Source organism: Epinephelus fuscoguttatus, linkage group LG22 (genome assembly GCF_011397635.1).
Source record: "Epinephelus fuscoguttatus linkage group LG22, E.fuscoguttatus.final_Chr_v1".
Taxonomy (NCBI): domain Eukaryota; kingdom Metazoa; phylum Chordata; class Actinopteri; order Perciformes; family Serranidae; genus Epinephelus; species Epinephelus fuscoguttatus.
This window is the reverse complement of record NC_064773.1, coordinates 25,113,616-25,129,873: the sequence shown is the minus strand read 5'-3', so window position 1 is coordinate 25,129,873 and position 16,258 is coordinate 25,113,616. Positions and strand designations below refer to the sequence as shown.

Below are 16,258 nucleotides of genomic sequence, written 5' to 3'. Positions count from 1 at the left end.
CTCTGGGGTTGGTCTCATAGATTGCCATGAAATCATGTACATAATTCCAATTACACATAAATAGTGCCATCATCGATGAACATCATCATGACCAAACACCTGTAAAAGTTATGAGAAAATCAGCTGTACTTGGTGTTAAGTGCTATTTACAAATGTTTACAATGTCCTGAAATCTCATTAAAAATAGCCCATGTGGTTACTACAAACATGGCTGGAAATGTCTCAAACTTCCATTAAAGTATACCTGCTTTTGTTGCCAGAGACATGGTTGGAAATGTCACAGACTCTTGTTAAAAAATAACTGCTTTCAGCGCTACAAACATGGCTGAAAATGTCCCAAATGTTTGCTAAGAAAACACCTGCTTTTTTCACTACAAGTATGGCTGGATATGTCCCAAACTCTTGTTAAAAAACACAGTTTTTGTCGCTACAAACGTGGCTGGAAGTGTCCCAAAGTCTTGTTAAGAAAAACTAGCTCTTGTCACTACAAACATGGCTGGAAATGTCTCAAACTCTTGTTAAAATACAATTTTTTGTAACTACAAACATGGCTAGAAATGTCCCAAACTCTTCTTGAAAAAACCCAGCTCTTGTCGCTACGAACATGGCTGGAAATGTCCCAAACTCTTGTTAAAGAATGCCAGTTTTTGTTGCTACAAACACAATCTGGAAATCCATCGGTAAAAAAAAAATTCTTCCTTTACCTCTGGAGGCACAGCCCGGAGTTTTTCGACTAACCGGAAGTGAAGGGGCCTCACGCCCTTCACTTCCGGTTACACTTCGTGTAGAAAACCAGCAGAGTTTAGCTATATATCACATTTTTCACATCACTATATCACCGTGTAGACTAATCTGATGTTTGTTAAGTCTATAAACACAATGACTGAACAAACGTTACTATTTCTGTGTGCACGTAATTAATATGGTTATTGTAAATTAGCTGGGCTAACCGTTAGCTCTTAACGTTAGCCGTTAGCGTTGTTTATAACCATAGACTGTATAAAAATAATAACTCAATAAACGGTCTGTGAATAAAATATTTTTTCCAGCGGATATCTTAGTTACAAGATGATTGAGCTAGCAAAGCAGTTTTGTGTTGCTATGTGTGGTATTTATTCAGTTATGGGAAATCACGATGTCTAGAAAGGATCAGTGGCTGCAGCTGACAGGGACAGTTAACGTTAACAAAGCTAACGTCAGGACGTCATCTGTTAAAAGCCTCCCGTTGCCGGATACGACATGAAACTACTCCAGCTATTTCAATCATGTTGTAACTCAGACATCCGCTGGAAAAAATATTTTTTTTCACATTGACGAGACGGCATTACTGGAGCGGTTGCTATGGACGCGCTATGGACGCGGAGCTTGCTGTTTCTGTAGGTACACATTTCCTGGGGACACCTGCACGTCTCGGCCGCACCCCCTCCATTGTGATTGGCTAAAGCGCTGCATCGTTCAGACTCAAAGCCCCCCCGCCCCCCCAGTCATCTTTCACACAGGGCTGCCGACAGATTCTACAATGTAGATTGCAGAATCTGTCTTGACAGATTACTACAAACATGGTTGGAAATGTCCCAAACTGTTGTTAAGAAACACCAGTTTTTGTCGCTACACACATGGCTGGAAATGTCCCTTTGTCGCTTCAAACACAGCTGGCAATGGCTCAGATGTCCATTAAAAGACACCAGCTTTTAACTTTCAAACAGCTTTTGTCGGTCGCGAATAGTAATCTGCTGCTGTCTGCTGCTTGATTACCATGTCGCCTAGATGTCATGCCATCCATCATCCCCTCTTCCTCCTGATGAGAAATTCAGCCCATGTACATGTAATCTGAACTACATTAATGTAGAAATGTTGATATATGTGTGAAACATAAATGTAATGCATCTGTAGTTTGCATAAATGTACAATACCAACATTTAATTCTGGTGACTGGGCTGCATTTAGCTCAAAGCACTGTTTCACCTAAATACAACCTCACAGAGCTGCTCGCATGACTCTAGACTCTTAGTATTGTTATAAATATTTAGGCACATTCATTATGTGTATGCAGTATCTATGTAAATGCATATGTCTGTGGATGTGCATGCATAATGAGTCTGTTCATAATTTCTTCTGTCTGACTCTGTATAGGTTCATGTGAATATTTCAAAGACCTCTTGCTCGGTCTTCATTTCCCGGGCACGGTTTGACTTGAGGAAGGGAAGATGTTCCCTGTTGAAAGGGATGTGTATCTCCCAGATTGCCACACTGCTGGGCTGTCAATCAGCTAGTGTCTTTAACTGCACAACAGCTGCAGTCTGCTGCTTCCCACACACCCAATCACATCGGCTGCTACGTTCCTATGAAGATAGTCGAAGGCTTGATGTATGTGTTTGATAGGAACGGCCAATGTCAGTGTGAATGGAGTTGACACCTATCTGAATGGGTCAGGGCTGTGTTGTTGTATGTCTTCTGCCAGGTGACTTTTAAGGCTTATATTGAAACAGTAAAAAGGACATATTGACTGCAACCGCCGACACTATGCACACAGCGATTGCCTATAATTCAACTGACTGAGACATTATAGTCGCTGTGGGAAGGAGGTGGTTGCAGCAGCCTTGCTTTGACAGTCTTGAGTGACATTGGCAATGTGTGCTTACACACAGGCCCAGGGCAGATGGACACAGACGGGCCTACAGAGCGACAGAGGGAAAGAGAGAGAGAGAGAAAGCAGCCAAGGGTAAATTCAGCACCATGGACAGCTACCATCAGACATCTCTCCAGGCAGCATTTGTTTGCTTTTATCTCCAGGAGATGAATCACTTATAGCCAGCAAAGCCAGTGCTGGATAAGCACACTGTTTCAAAATGTCACTGTATTAGGAATGCTTTCACGAGTACTCCATTATGTATTGGTCCGTATTTTTCCTTTTTTAATTAATTTTGAATTAATTGTTTTTCAGCCTCACAAAAAATGAGTGAATAACTCATTAGTATTAATTCACTTCATAGTTCTGTATGTACTTTACCAGCTCTGCAGTGGTTTGCTATTATCAAATAAAGCTTCCCACTCCGAGTGTGACAACAGCTCGCCTCCTCCCGCCTACTTACAGCTTCCAAGCGAACTACGCACTGCCTGCCACTGCAATGGAGGCGCTATATCTTCATTTAGTGTTACTGTCTCACTCTATACTGTGACAAAGTTTAGTTTTAATAGTGTGGGTGGTGATACCTGTTTGACTCTTAGAGTTTGTCATGGCTTTAAAAACCACTGAGGTTTTTTAATTACTAGTAGCACAATGGATTAGTCACTCATTCTACAGCAGAAAACAGCACTTCAAAATAAATGCTCTGTGATGGAAATGTACTTTTCATAGAAATAAAGTGTGTTTTTTACAAACTTGACATGATTGCAGGTCAGTTGTGGTCCATTCAGAATCGGCCTGTGACCCACTTTTGGACCACCCATCAATAGGGAACCACAGGATTAGACGAGTCAGATTTGGCTGTTCAATACGAATATTTGACTCTTTGTTCCTTTTTTTCCATACAGAGTTTGAGAGTTTGAACGGGATCCAGCAGGACATTAAGGGTAAGTAACATTCAGGTAATATAATACACAAGCCAAATTAGCGCTCAGAGCTACCGCGTGCTAACTGCGCTAACAACAGATCGGAAATGTGCAACATTTTTTGCCAACACTAGATATCAAACAATAGCTGGAGTCTGTGTCACATTTAGTTGCTGTGAGCTGTAAATTCACCACTTCTAATAAGAAGGCAGAACATAACATTATCTCGAACCCTGAATGGGCCAAGCCTCTCTTCCTCCAGGTAGCTGCCTCTGTGTCTGCAGCTGCCTGTGCAGAAGCAGCATGAAAGCAAGGAGCAGTTTGAAAAATCTTAAGCGACTGTGGGGTTTCGCATTTTTGAATCTCTGACTTTTAGCGGGCAGCCATAGTCCAGGTGATATGGGACACTGCAGACATTGCTCATTTAGGTTTGCTCTGTTAACTAAAATTCCCTTCCCTCAGTATTAGTGTAGATTATTAGTAGACTAGTGCTTATTGCTGTCACATGTAAGAGGCACACGATACTTAATTAGAGAGTCTTGAAAGTGTGAAAACTGGAACTCATTATGTGCTGAATAACATCCCACTACCACTGCATTGTTAACACAACCAGACTATAACTATCATCATAGCTATTCTGTCACAGTGACAGAATAGCTATGATGATAGTTACAGTCTGGTTCAATAGTTTTCTAAGTCATATATTCGGATGATACCCTCATGACACAAGACAGCTTTTTAAAAAGCCAACAATCTTCAAAATGTCAAACTATTCATAGAAATACTTGTTGATGTCTAGTAGGTATGTACCAAAAAGTTAAGTTTAGAAGCTTCACTCATGATGTTGACATCTTCTTCTTCATCTTCTAACCGCTTCATCCTCTTGAGGGTCGCGGGGGGGCTGGAGCCTATCCCAGCTGACATCGGGCGAGAGGCAGGGTACACTCTGGACAGGTCGCCAGACTATCGCAGGGCTGACACATAGAGACAAACAACCATTCACGCTCACATTCACACCTATGGACAATTTAGAGTCACCAATTAACCTAGTCCCCAATCTGCATGTCTTTGGACTGTGGGAGGAAGCCGGAGTGCCCGGAGAGAACCCACGATGACACGGGGAGAACATGCAAACTCCGCACAGAATTGAATCGGCAACCCTCTTGCTGTGAGGCGAGAGTGCTAACCACCACACCACCGTGCCGCCCTGATGTTGACATTTAAATTCTAAATCAACATTTGAATGCTGCTCAGCTTTTTTTTAAATTTTTTTTTTTTTATACATATCCTCCTGTTATATTAATGTTGCCTTAGGGCAACATTAATAATGAGTATTAGAATATTTCTATAATTAGATTCTAGTGGTGGCTGTGTGGGATTGTTTCTGACTCACGTGATCCAAACTTTTCCAATAACTCCAGAGCATTGTAAAGTTTGAAGGTCAAAAGTATTAAAAAAAAGATTAATACCATGTTTTTATCCAAGGAAAGTGTTGGCTTTTAGCTTTTCAAAATCAACAGTGTCACTGCTGTCAAAAAACTGTTTGCTCTCCAGCTTGCCGTTAACAAAGGGAGGCACACACCTATATTAACAACACCATAAATTACATATATTTAATAGAACGATAACTTAAAGGTCCAGTGTGTAGGGCCTAGGGGGATATATGGGCAGAAATTGAATATAATATTAATAACTATGTTTTTATCAGTGTTAATCACCTGCTACTAAGGATTGTTTTGTTTTTGTTACCTTAGAATAAGCCGTCTATGTCTACAAGAGTGGGTCCTCTTCCACGGAGTTCGCCATTTTGTTTCTACAGTAGCCCAGAACAGACAAACCAAACAGTGAGTCTAAGTAGGGTCATCCCGGCTTTTGCGTCGGCCATATGTTGGTTACAGTTCGCAACTTCACCACTAGATGCTCTAAGTGGGGGAAAAAATCAGTACAGTTTGGTATCACAATATTTTGTGGGGCAGTATTGTGTCGATTGTCAAGTATCAGTATTTTGTTATATAATTTATTAATGTTGGAAATACAAATTAAAGTTTGGGTAGCCTATTAGAAAAATATAGTCAATTGCTTTTCAGTCCTAGTTACATTTTACTGCAGTAAAAATAATTGAATTGAGATGGACAGACTGGAACTATCATATTAGACGAAAACGGACGTTGACAAAGTTTTTCCTAAATTTGCAGCTGAAAAAAGGTAAAAAAATAAGTTGCAATATATGTCACTGCAATACTCAGCATATTGCAAGACATTTAAAATTGCAATAATATTGTATCCTGACCTAAGTATCATGACAATATCGCACTGGGGGGGTCTCTGGTGATTCCCACCCCTACTAGATGCCAGTAAATCTTACTCTTTAAATTTGATAAATCATGTTATTCAAATGTGAGATTTTTTATTTTTTTTATTTTAAGGATAATGACATAATAAAATAAGACATTTAAAGCTCCATCCAAAAACCTCAGAAGATGCTTTGAATGTACAAAAAAGGCATTCAGTTACGCTGTAGTTCCTCGAACTCTGGGCATGTAACACTGTGGGGGGGTCACTTGGGGCTGTCAGCTCATCTTGGCCCCGGGGCCCTTTAGTGGGTTAATGCAGCCCTGAATGATAGTAATGTAGGCAAGTCAGTAGTGGTGAAATGCCTGCAGGCTCAGTGAGGCTCCTACTTTTTACATCCTGACTTCTGATTTGTATCACATGTGTGTGGGCTGCTTCTCAACTTGTTTCTAATACTTCCTCGCTTAGTTTGGTATTGGGTTTTTCTGGTGCACTGAAGGTTGATCAGCTTCAGGTGATATCTGTTCCTGTCCTCCTCCCACTTGGTCCAAAAACCTGCCTTGACTTAGTTTACTGCTGACCAAAAGCAATTTTTTTCCATGGTCTTTCAGGAGGTCACAGTGCTTGAAAACAGCGCTGTACTCTCCTCTGTGGCATTCTGTTTTGCTTTTGGCCTCCCAACATTTGATCCATAACAGCACTCAGATTTTAATCAGAGCTTTCAAATTTGACCTTGACTTAAATCCATCAAGCTGACATTTCTGGTGAAAACGGAAGCCCAGTGGCAGCCTCAGAAATCCAATGATCAGCTCTCCAATGTGCTCTCAGAGGGCACCATTCTCTGTACTTGGGGCATTATAATTACAAGCTAGTTCCATTTGCACGTTTCCAGCACCTATAAAAAAAAAAAAGGTATGGAGCCGATGAAAGCTTGCAGGAGATAATTATCATAAGAGTGTGTGGAACAGAGCCTCATGCCGAGGAGATTACAGTCCTATCCATCCCTCTGTCTCCCCTCTATCCTCTCTCATTCTCTCTCCTCCTGTTTGTGAATCACTTTTAACCTACAATCCAAACAGCTTTGACAGGGATTATGGAGTTTTGATGAGAGACGGAGAGAGGCTGGGAGAAAGTGAGTTTGGGGTAATGAAGCAGCAATGTCAAGGAATGATTTATGAACGGCTCTTTCCTTCACTCTCCCCTCACCGAGATGTAGTCAGTTCAAATATCGCATTTCAGATAAATTCAATTCTGACCACGCACAAAGTGATCAGTGTACCATTTCGAGAAATTGGATAGCATTGTTTGCTTAATACAGTATTCGGAGCCTTGCAATGATATGTCAGCAATATTTCCACATAACGGCAGAACAATGCACGTTCGGGACCATATTTGAGCAAGATTGTAAAGCTGGGCGAAGGCGCCTTTACTGGGGCTTCACAACTTTTCTCTTTTTAATTTTCTTCCTGTGGTGAAGCGTGGGAACGGTGTCTTGTGTTGTTTATGATTTCAGACAGATGAGTCACAGGCAAACCAGGCCTAGGGTCAGTGGCTGAGCTAATGAGCAGTATACAGACGGCATCATCAGTCACAGAGCAGACGACATCTCATTGTTTCAAACAAATCACTGCAAAACATTATATACTCAAAACTAACAAAACACTGCATTCTAGATATTAGCTTAAATTGGATCTCACAAATGCTTCGTTTTTTGGCGACAACATTAAAGGTAGTGTGTAGGTTGTTATGACAACCATTGATACTGCCTTTATTGGATTATGGTGCGGTTTTGCCTCCCACTAGATATTTACATTTTAGACAGTAAGCTGACATTCTTATCCACTGCTTGTATGAGTAAGCAGGTAGGTGTTCAATGTCTTGCTCCAGGACAGCAACAGAGACGGAGATTAATGGTGGACACACAATTGTGTAACGTCCCAGTTTGTGGACAGATTTAGCTAAACAGTGAGTGTGTAGTGTCTGGCGACAACCAGAGGAGGAACAAGTTGTTAGATTTTTTTTATCTAAGTAAAACTACTTAGTACTACTAGTACTAATGCCCAAATGTGGAAATACTCCACTACTCGTAAAAGTCCTGCATTGATAGACACTAATCTTTTTAAGCACTGGCCCCATGAGCCCCTAAATGTGGTGGCCAAAGTACATTTTTGATGGCCCAAAAGTAAATTTAACATAAAAACAATAGTCTATAGCAGTGGTTCCCAACTGGTGGGTCATGGTCCATTTAGACTGGACCGCAAGTGACTTGCAAAAAATGTGTCATTTAAAAAAAATAATAATTAAAAAAGAAAAAAAAAAAAAAAATATATATATATATATATATATATATATATATATATATATATATATATATATATATATATATATATATATATATGAAACAAAACAAATTAAAAGGTTGTAAATCACACTTTTTGGTTGTTAAAATAATTTCTTTCTGATGGACATGGTTAAACATTTTGAAAAATATTCTTATTTATCCTTTCCCTAAGTGATAAAGGAGAAGGTACAGATCTCACAATAGTTAGTTAATTGCAGTATCATTGCAATTGCAAGTGATTAGCTTGGGGGGTGGGTATTATATGCTAAAACTATTTGTCAGCAGCTGATTAGCTTAGCACAAAGACTGGAAACAAGGGGAAATGGCTAGCATGGCTTTGTCCTGCAAAGACTCCAGGAAGTCACCCTACCTAAGATCCTAAGTTACTAGCCTAGATTTACAGCTAGCCTAGCTTGCTGTTTCTTCTTACTGTAAGTCTTTATGCTAAGCTAAGCTAATTGCCACCTGCTCCAGCTCTGTACTTAACACACAGACATGAGAGGAATAGATCTTCTTATCGAACTCTTAGAAACGTAATAAATTAGCTTATTTCCCTGAATGTTACTGCTACTTTAATATGGCAGTAATGTCGTCTGCTATATAGATGACACTCATTTCCCTTTCATGAATATGTATATATACACACATACAAAAAATACATGTCTGGGGAAAAACAACCTTCAGAAAAGTCTGGCATAAAGTACGGGAGTGTGTAAATATTTCCTTTACTCAACAGTAAAATTTCAAGACCCTCAAACATCTTGCAACTTATCAAAGTCGTGTGTATGTCTTTTCCACACACAACAGCGACCGTAGGGAAATATGAATCGTTCTGAAGGCCCTCCATCTTCTCTGACATTTATACTGACTCCTGCCTGTTACAGTCAGTGTGCTGCTCTCTGCTAACCGTAACATATTGTGGATTTCCATTTGTCTTCATCGCCACCACCTTGCAAGGCAATCACGGTGCTCCATCTCGCCCAGAACCATGAAGGATGGCTGTGACTGTTGGAGGCCTCATGTTTGTCTTCCTGTACAGATGATGTGTTACATCCCTGGCAGGCCTTTGATGTTCCTTATGTCCACCAGTCAAAATGTATTACCTCATTTGACTGAATATTGTTATGACTGAGCAACAGAGAACTACAAACACATGGCTCTGCTAGTCCCTGACTGACTAGACTATTACCATCTGTCTTTGTAAAGTGACTGGCCTTATTCATAAAAGCCTTGGACGAGTGTGTATTGTGTTGTGGGAGGGACAGAGGCAGCTTTTGAATGAAGCCTTGATCATCACAAATGCGTATCAACAGACATTTGTTGTGGAGGCGCTGCTTTGTATGCAGGATACCACTTCACTGGTAATCAGGAAGAACAAACTTAACCAAGCTTTTAATTGTTGTTTGTGTAACTGTCTGATCCCATTTAAATCACACTGCGGGATCCGCACAACATAAAGGCGTATAAGTGGCATAATAAGGGACTTTACAGTATATCCTCTCAAAATGGAATTGGAGGTTCCTGTAAGAATAGAGTTAGCTAAGCAATTAAGACATAATCATTATAAACTCTCTGTAAATTTGTGGTGTTGAGCCAGCGAGAAGTTTTGCAGAGCAAACTCAGGGCCCAAATTTGTTCTTTCTTCCCTTCAAAAAAGCCCCACTGAAGGGCCGTTGTGCAACTTATATAACCTCCTCCAAGTGTCCCTGACTGTAGTGGTAAGAGTGCAGTCTTTGGACAATGTAATGGGGCTAATGATGACAATCAGGAGAACTCAACCAGTGCAATTTCATTTTCAAGATGTGTCAGTTCCACTTTGTTCCACTGTGCTCCTTTATCAACTTGTTTAACACCAGCAAATACACACATAGCACCGGCATGTACTGTGAATTTTAAGTATTTCAGCCAATTATCACAGCCACCTGCCATGACGTCTACCCTCAGCCCTACTACAAGCAACTTACTGTCCCTCTATACTCTCATACATCTCATTACAAAAATCATATTAAGAGATCATGGTCTACTTTGCATATATGCAAATACCTCACTTTTTACTGAAATCTGCTGCATCATCCTGAGAGCTTTTTGTTAACTGGGGCAACAATGTATGAATGTAGTATATGTAATGTATATTTACTCTCTTTTTGGCTCTGTTTTGTTCTCTACCAGCTCCCGATGAAAATATCCGGTTCTGTAGCTGCTATATGTTAGGTTTGGGTGCCATTTACATTGGCACTGATACTGTTACTAGTTCTGGTACCTGGAATTAAGAATAGGTAGTACCAAGAGTACCTTTTTTTGATACTTTACTTTCCGTGCAATAACTGTAATTTTAAAAATGTAATTTTTGAACAAGCTGCAGGGGTGACATAGTAGACTTTAACGCAGTTCTGCTCCTCTGCTCTTTTCTTATCACACATAGAGATAATCTTCTTTTCCTTTCTATCTGCTCGCTTTTGTGTGTATATGTGTCTGTGTCTGCTGGTCTAGCAATAACACTAGGCTATTACTAAAATGATATGGAAAAGAAAATAGACCAGCACTGAAACTGTTCCGTTGCCAGCCTCGGCACTTCGTGGCTGACTTTCAGACTTTGTAGCACTTCCACAGCTTGTTTAAACCTGGCCTTCTCATCCACTTGGTAGTACCAATGTAATTCAGTTGGTATCCTTTGAAATACCAGGTTTGCTACCCAACCACAGTAAATGCTCTGATAACCTACAGGTCCGGTGTTTGGTGCCACTTTGGTTTTGCTGGATAATGGCTGGATAACACCAAACCAAAGAACGAGTCACCGCACAGCCACAGACTCCCCTTAGCAGCTAACCCAGTAGCACAGTAACATACATGACCCCTGAGCCCAAGCACAAGACGCTGCACAGCCACCGACTCTCTTTAGCAGCCAAGCCAGTACGCACAATCTGGTTTTGCATCTAAAACCCCCCAAACCAAGGAAGGAGAGCCTTTGCGTGGCCATAGCCTCTCATTAGGCAGCTAACAGTAGCTAACGTTAGCGCAAAGCCAGCGTTGCCAGGTGTACGATAATTATCGTATTTGTACGATAATTTGGCCCTCTGTACGATGTACAATCAATAATCCAAAAAAGGCCAAATGTACGATAATTTGACCATTTAATGAATGTGTGGTTGTAATCAGTATGCCGGAGTTTTTTTTGTTAGCCCTGAAGGCACTCGCACTTTGCTTAGCATGAGATACGGGTGACGTTTGTCTCTGAACAATGAGCACGATTGGCTGAATGGTCAGCTGTACCCGCCCCATGAGGTGCTAGGACCCATCAGGAAGTCGAGCGAGAATGAGATTCAAAACAGAAGAAGAAGAGGAAAAACAGAAACAAGGAAAATGGAAAATAAAGTAAACACTAGAGTGACTATATTTAAGCAATATCACACGAGAGGGAGTGATGTTGTAATGTATATTGTCACGGCTGTGATTCGGTCCTAACCCTGACCTGAAGACAATTACAGCCGTGAGAATATACAGTACAACATCACGACCTCAAGTGTGATATTGCTTTACACAACAGGTCAACAACAGCTTAAACAGCAATGCTGAGTAAGGACATGTTAACAAAAGGTGATGAAATAAATTATTTAACTATGTTATGTAGCTCCGCGAAAACAAACATTTCCCCCAGTCCGTTGCCAGGCAACGCGGAACACACACCAGGAACTCACAAGCTACTTTGTATTTACATTGATCTGCAACTGTGTAACTTCGTCCAGTTCGGCTGATGAAACGTTGGCAAACCTGGATGTTGGCACGGCCGGATTCAGCTTCCACTCTCCCTCATCCTCATCAGTTCCTCATCAGATGATCATTGATAAATCCTGGCCGTGTTTGTTTAATTTTTGCTCCTCTCCAGTTTGTCGAGCTCGGCTGATGTTACACAAACACACCTGGAGGTCTGCACAGAAGAGTCCTGGCTTTGCTTTTCCTCGTCCTCTCCTGACAGCCACTCATAATTGAATTCAAATGTAATTTTGGGGAAAATATCCATCTTCTTGGTGTAACGCTATAGTGTCAGTTTGCGTCAATGTAGCCAGTGTGACAGCTGGTTAATTAACAGTTGTATTTATATTTATAACACCTGTGAGCGGAGTGATTTTACTGATTTTACTACACGTCCCAGTGATGTTATACTCTATATCAGCACTCACGGACGGAATGCCTCTCGTCCAGTCAAATTACTCGGTCGAAACTAACTGTTGTATAATTGCCTATAGCGCATAAATAGGATTGTTATTTTGGTTATGACAGATGTATGATAATTTCCCTCAAAATACGATAATTTTGAGTCTCTGGTACGATAATCCTACATTTCCCACCTGGCAACGCTGCACAAAGCACACATCCACAGCAATGAGCGGGGTCGCCAATTCGACCAGACAGACTGAAAGATAAGTTAGTGATGGTGATTTGGCTTGTGTTATATAATTGTGGCATAGATCAGAGATGTTTATTCATGTATATATTTGACTGAATGAGCTAAGAGAGCTTGCGGACCAAAGCAAATTCACCACTGACACACAGTGGGCGAAAGAAACTACTTTTAGTAAGGTAGTATTATGTACTAGGGAAGGAGTTTTGTTAAAGACAGCTCCAATGGGTCATTGAGCAGGCTTTTAGGCCCACCCAAAAGTCCTAGACACAGAAACGATGAAAAACTGTTTAATGGTCTAACTCCACAATTCAGTATTACACATCTCACATTTTTACCACGTATTTTCCAATACGGATAATGTGTTTAGAAAGAGATCACAGAATATGCTCTAACCCAGACTTTAATGAGCTCAAATTATATTAGTTTTCATACATTAAAAAAAAAAAATCAAGGAAATTTTCTCTGGTATTTCTTTTGCTCTATTGAAAACATACTGAACCATGATACCGCTGTATGGTATTGAACCGAACCATGAATTTTGCAAACTGTTACACCCCTACTCAAAACACCGCTATGAGAGCAGTGGCAGTGAACTGAAACCATAAAGTTTTAGTGGCACCACTGAAACTTGCAGTAAAGCTGCAGATTCATGTGATACTTCTGTGTAGGTTTGACCCTACCAGCAACCCCTTTTACACTGCCACTTTGTTTTCACATTGTCAGTTTACACATTGTTATTAGCTGTAGCTGGTTTAAAATACATATTCATTTGAACCATTCCCATATCCTAAACTTAAAGCTGGACTGCAGGAATTTGTCTCCTGTCTCTGACAATGAGCTTGCAGTATCTCCCCCACCACCAGGAGCGCTTTTTTATTGCTTTAATCCTTCCCCTGAATGCAGAGTTTCTTTTTTTTCCTGGAACATTCACAACATAATCTTTTCTTGGACTTGGGTTTCCTGCCATAGCTTTCATCTTTCTCCTGACTGCTTCTTTGTTGCTATGGTCTCTCCCACCTTCCTGTCCCCTTTACCTCTGGCTAGTTGGCATAAAATGCATCATTATAACTGTCACCATAATCGCCAGACACCACAACGCAGGTATATCGTAAAATACAGAGCTCAGAGCTCTCCCTGTCAGCAATTGGCTTAATCAGCACTGCGTGAACTTGTTTGAAAGGGGCTTGGATGTAAAGGACATTCATTTATATGTAGAAGTCCTGCACTCCAGCTTTAAAATCAAAATTCTGCTTTAGCACTGCTCTGGCGCATGAATGAAAAATACATTTGACCATCGTATCATTACTGAATTCTGTCTGTCGCAAAGCCAGACCTCTACTCCAAACCCGCTGACAGCCACAGTAGAAATCTGATTCAAACTGTACAGTACATGAATTACAGCCTAAGTTGAAACAATTATGGTCCAGAATACCTTCTAGGCATCTGAGTGACAGATCAACGACTCACTTCATCGCTGTTAAAGTAGATATCGCCCATTACAGGAAAAGGAGATTCTGTACTTTTTTCCCCCCTCAAGTGGTGCAGTTGAATCTCTTTCTGCTGACAAAGTTGTAATAGTTGTATAATTCAAATAAATGGAAGTTTTTGTCTCACTTGAGCTTATTTAAATTTTCACATAGGATTGCTGTCATTTTACAACTGTTTTTTTTTTAATACAGTGCAGGTTTGTCACAATTTGACAGTAAAATATTTGGGTGGAAAGAGCAAATTGAAAGCTGAATCTGGCAGTGGGTTCACGTACACTCTTTCGCCTCTGTGGATTAATCCAGTATTCTACTTCATGTTCGTCTTTTTTGGCTTTTGCAGTTCCTTTGAGATAGGATGAAAAATACATTTGAGGGTCGATTAATAAAGAAGCGTGTCTTTTATTTACGAGCACATCCCACTTTGGGGTTTGCGAATCACTTAGTCAAAAAAGTCCTGGTTGAAACTGGACTGGTTCAGACCTTTTTAGTAGACATTAAATACAATAACAGTATGAGATTACACCTACATGCCTATATTAAGACGGATCACGCACAGAAACACACACAAACACACATTCCTAGAGATCGTATCCCACTGTGAGCCCTCCTAAAGAGGTGCAACACGCTGAGCCAGAAGGCTGGCAGCCTTTTTTCAGAAAGACCCCCCAGCAGACTCCAAAAACCCACTCTCCTGCTCCTGTCCATGAAATATGGAACAAAGATGAATTATACACAACACCTGCTCATTTGACATGCCAAATATACACGCCTTATGCGGCGGTGTAGGAGCTTCGGCGGCGGCACACCTGTTCCCCAATGTGACAAGGCAGTGACGCCTCATTTATGTGCCCCCACTGAATCATTCTGCCCGAATGTATTATTGATACATTTAATCTTTCATGTCGCTCGATGTTTGACCTCTCACTGCAGGCTTCGCAGGCAGCGTGTATCATAGAATGTACTCTTTGATTTGTCAGTGTTTAATTGCTTTTTACAGAGATGAATGTGTTTCGAGAGGAAGGGTATTGATTCAGGGTTGAGCGAGCAGTAATTTTGAGCTGTAATTGTACTTACAAGACTGTCAGTCACATGAACTTGCAGGTGCACTCGAATGATCTAAGAGCAATGAATGGATTCAATGTTTAAGATGTAGCAGGAGAGAATGGCAGATTCAGGCAGTACACGTGGAATGCATTTAAGAGCATAATGGAGGAGTTTACATTCCGGTATTAGAGCGTCACTCAAGGCTTTGCTCAGGCTATCATCACATGTACTGAAGATGTTTGAAAGATCTTTCCTTTGGATTTTATCTTACTACTACTACTTGCTACTGAAATTTAGTACTTAAAAGTTCAGTGTGAAGGATTTAGAGGGATATATTGGCAGAAATGTAATATATATAATAATAAGTACCAATGCACCTAGATGAGATGGTGTATCATCTCTATGCAACAACTCTCTGTACTTCCTTTCTGATTTCCAGCTTTTCAGTCTTATTTTGTGGCTGAATATAAATTGTAGCTTCTTAAAGTATGAATGAGGATAGTGATGATGAGATACTGGCTACGGTTGCATTTGTAGTAGTGGTGAAACAAGCCGATTGACAGTAGAAACAGGTGATGTGCTTAACATTCTCCAACCAGCTGCCTGCGATTTGACCAGCGGAGTTGCAGGTGACATCAGCCCGCTTGAGTCGAGCTCAGATGGCCACTTCACACCACTGCAATGGTTTCGTCTTGTCGTGAATCTTTGGTCTGAACTGGGTTTTATCTTAGTATGGGCTGCTTATCTCTACATAGGGAGCAGGTCCTCATCTATGGTGACCGCCATGTTGCACCGCCATGTTTCTACAGTAGCCCAGAACAGACAAAACAAACACTGACTCCAGTTTTGGTTCTAGGACCAGTAGTTTTTCGTGTTTATCACATTGGCCATCGTAGTTTGCAGTCCCTTTGCGACAAGAGCATCAGAAAAACACTGATTTCTTTTCCATGAAACTGCTTTATTCAGTGTTTTCTCTGATTTAAATCAATCAGGTCTGTGTGTTTTGGAGAGGAAGAGTCCTCTGTGGATAATTCAGCTCCTGGTAAAAATCTCCTGAACGTCTGGATCTGAAATTATCTGAGAAAAAGGGTGAGCACACATTAGCAGGTGCAAGGCTAGTGGCCCACTTCCAACATGCTG

At 40.8% G+C, this 16,258-nt stretch overlaps 1 long non-coding RNA gene across 1 annotated transcript in view; it reads left to right on the top strand.

Annotated features, from left to right (window-relative positions):
• The first annotated feature begins 3,533 nt into the window (after positions 1-3,533).
• LOC125883045 (uncharacterized) overlaps positions 3,534-16,258 on the top strand; it is a 52,484-nt gene continuing 39,759 nt past the window's right edge. Inside the window, exon 1 of the long non-coding RNA XR_007448446.1 lies at positions 3,534-3,573. This is a non-coding gene — a long non-coding RNA (uncharacterized LOC125883045). The remainder of the gene's footprint in view (positions 3,574-16,258) is intronic.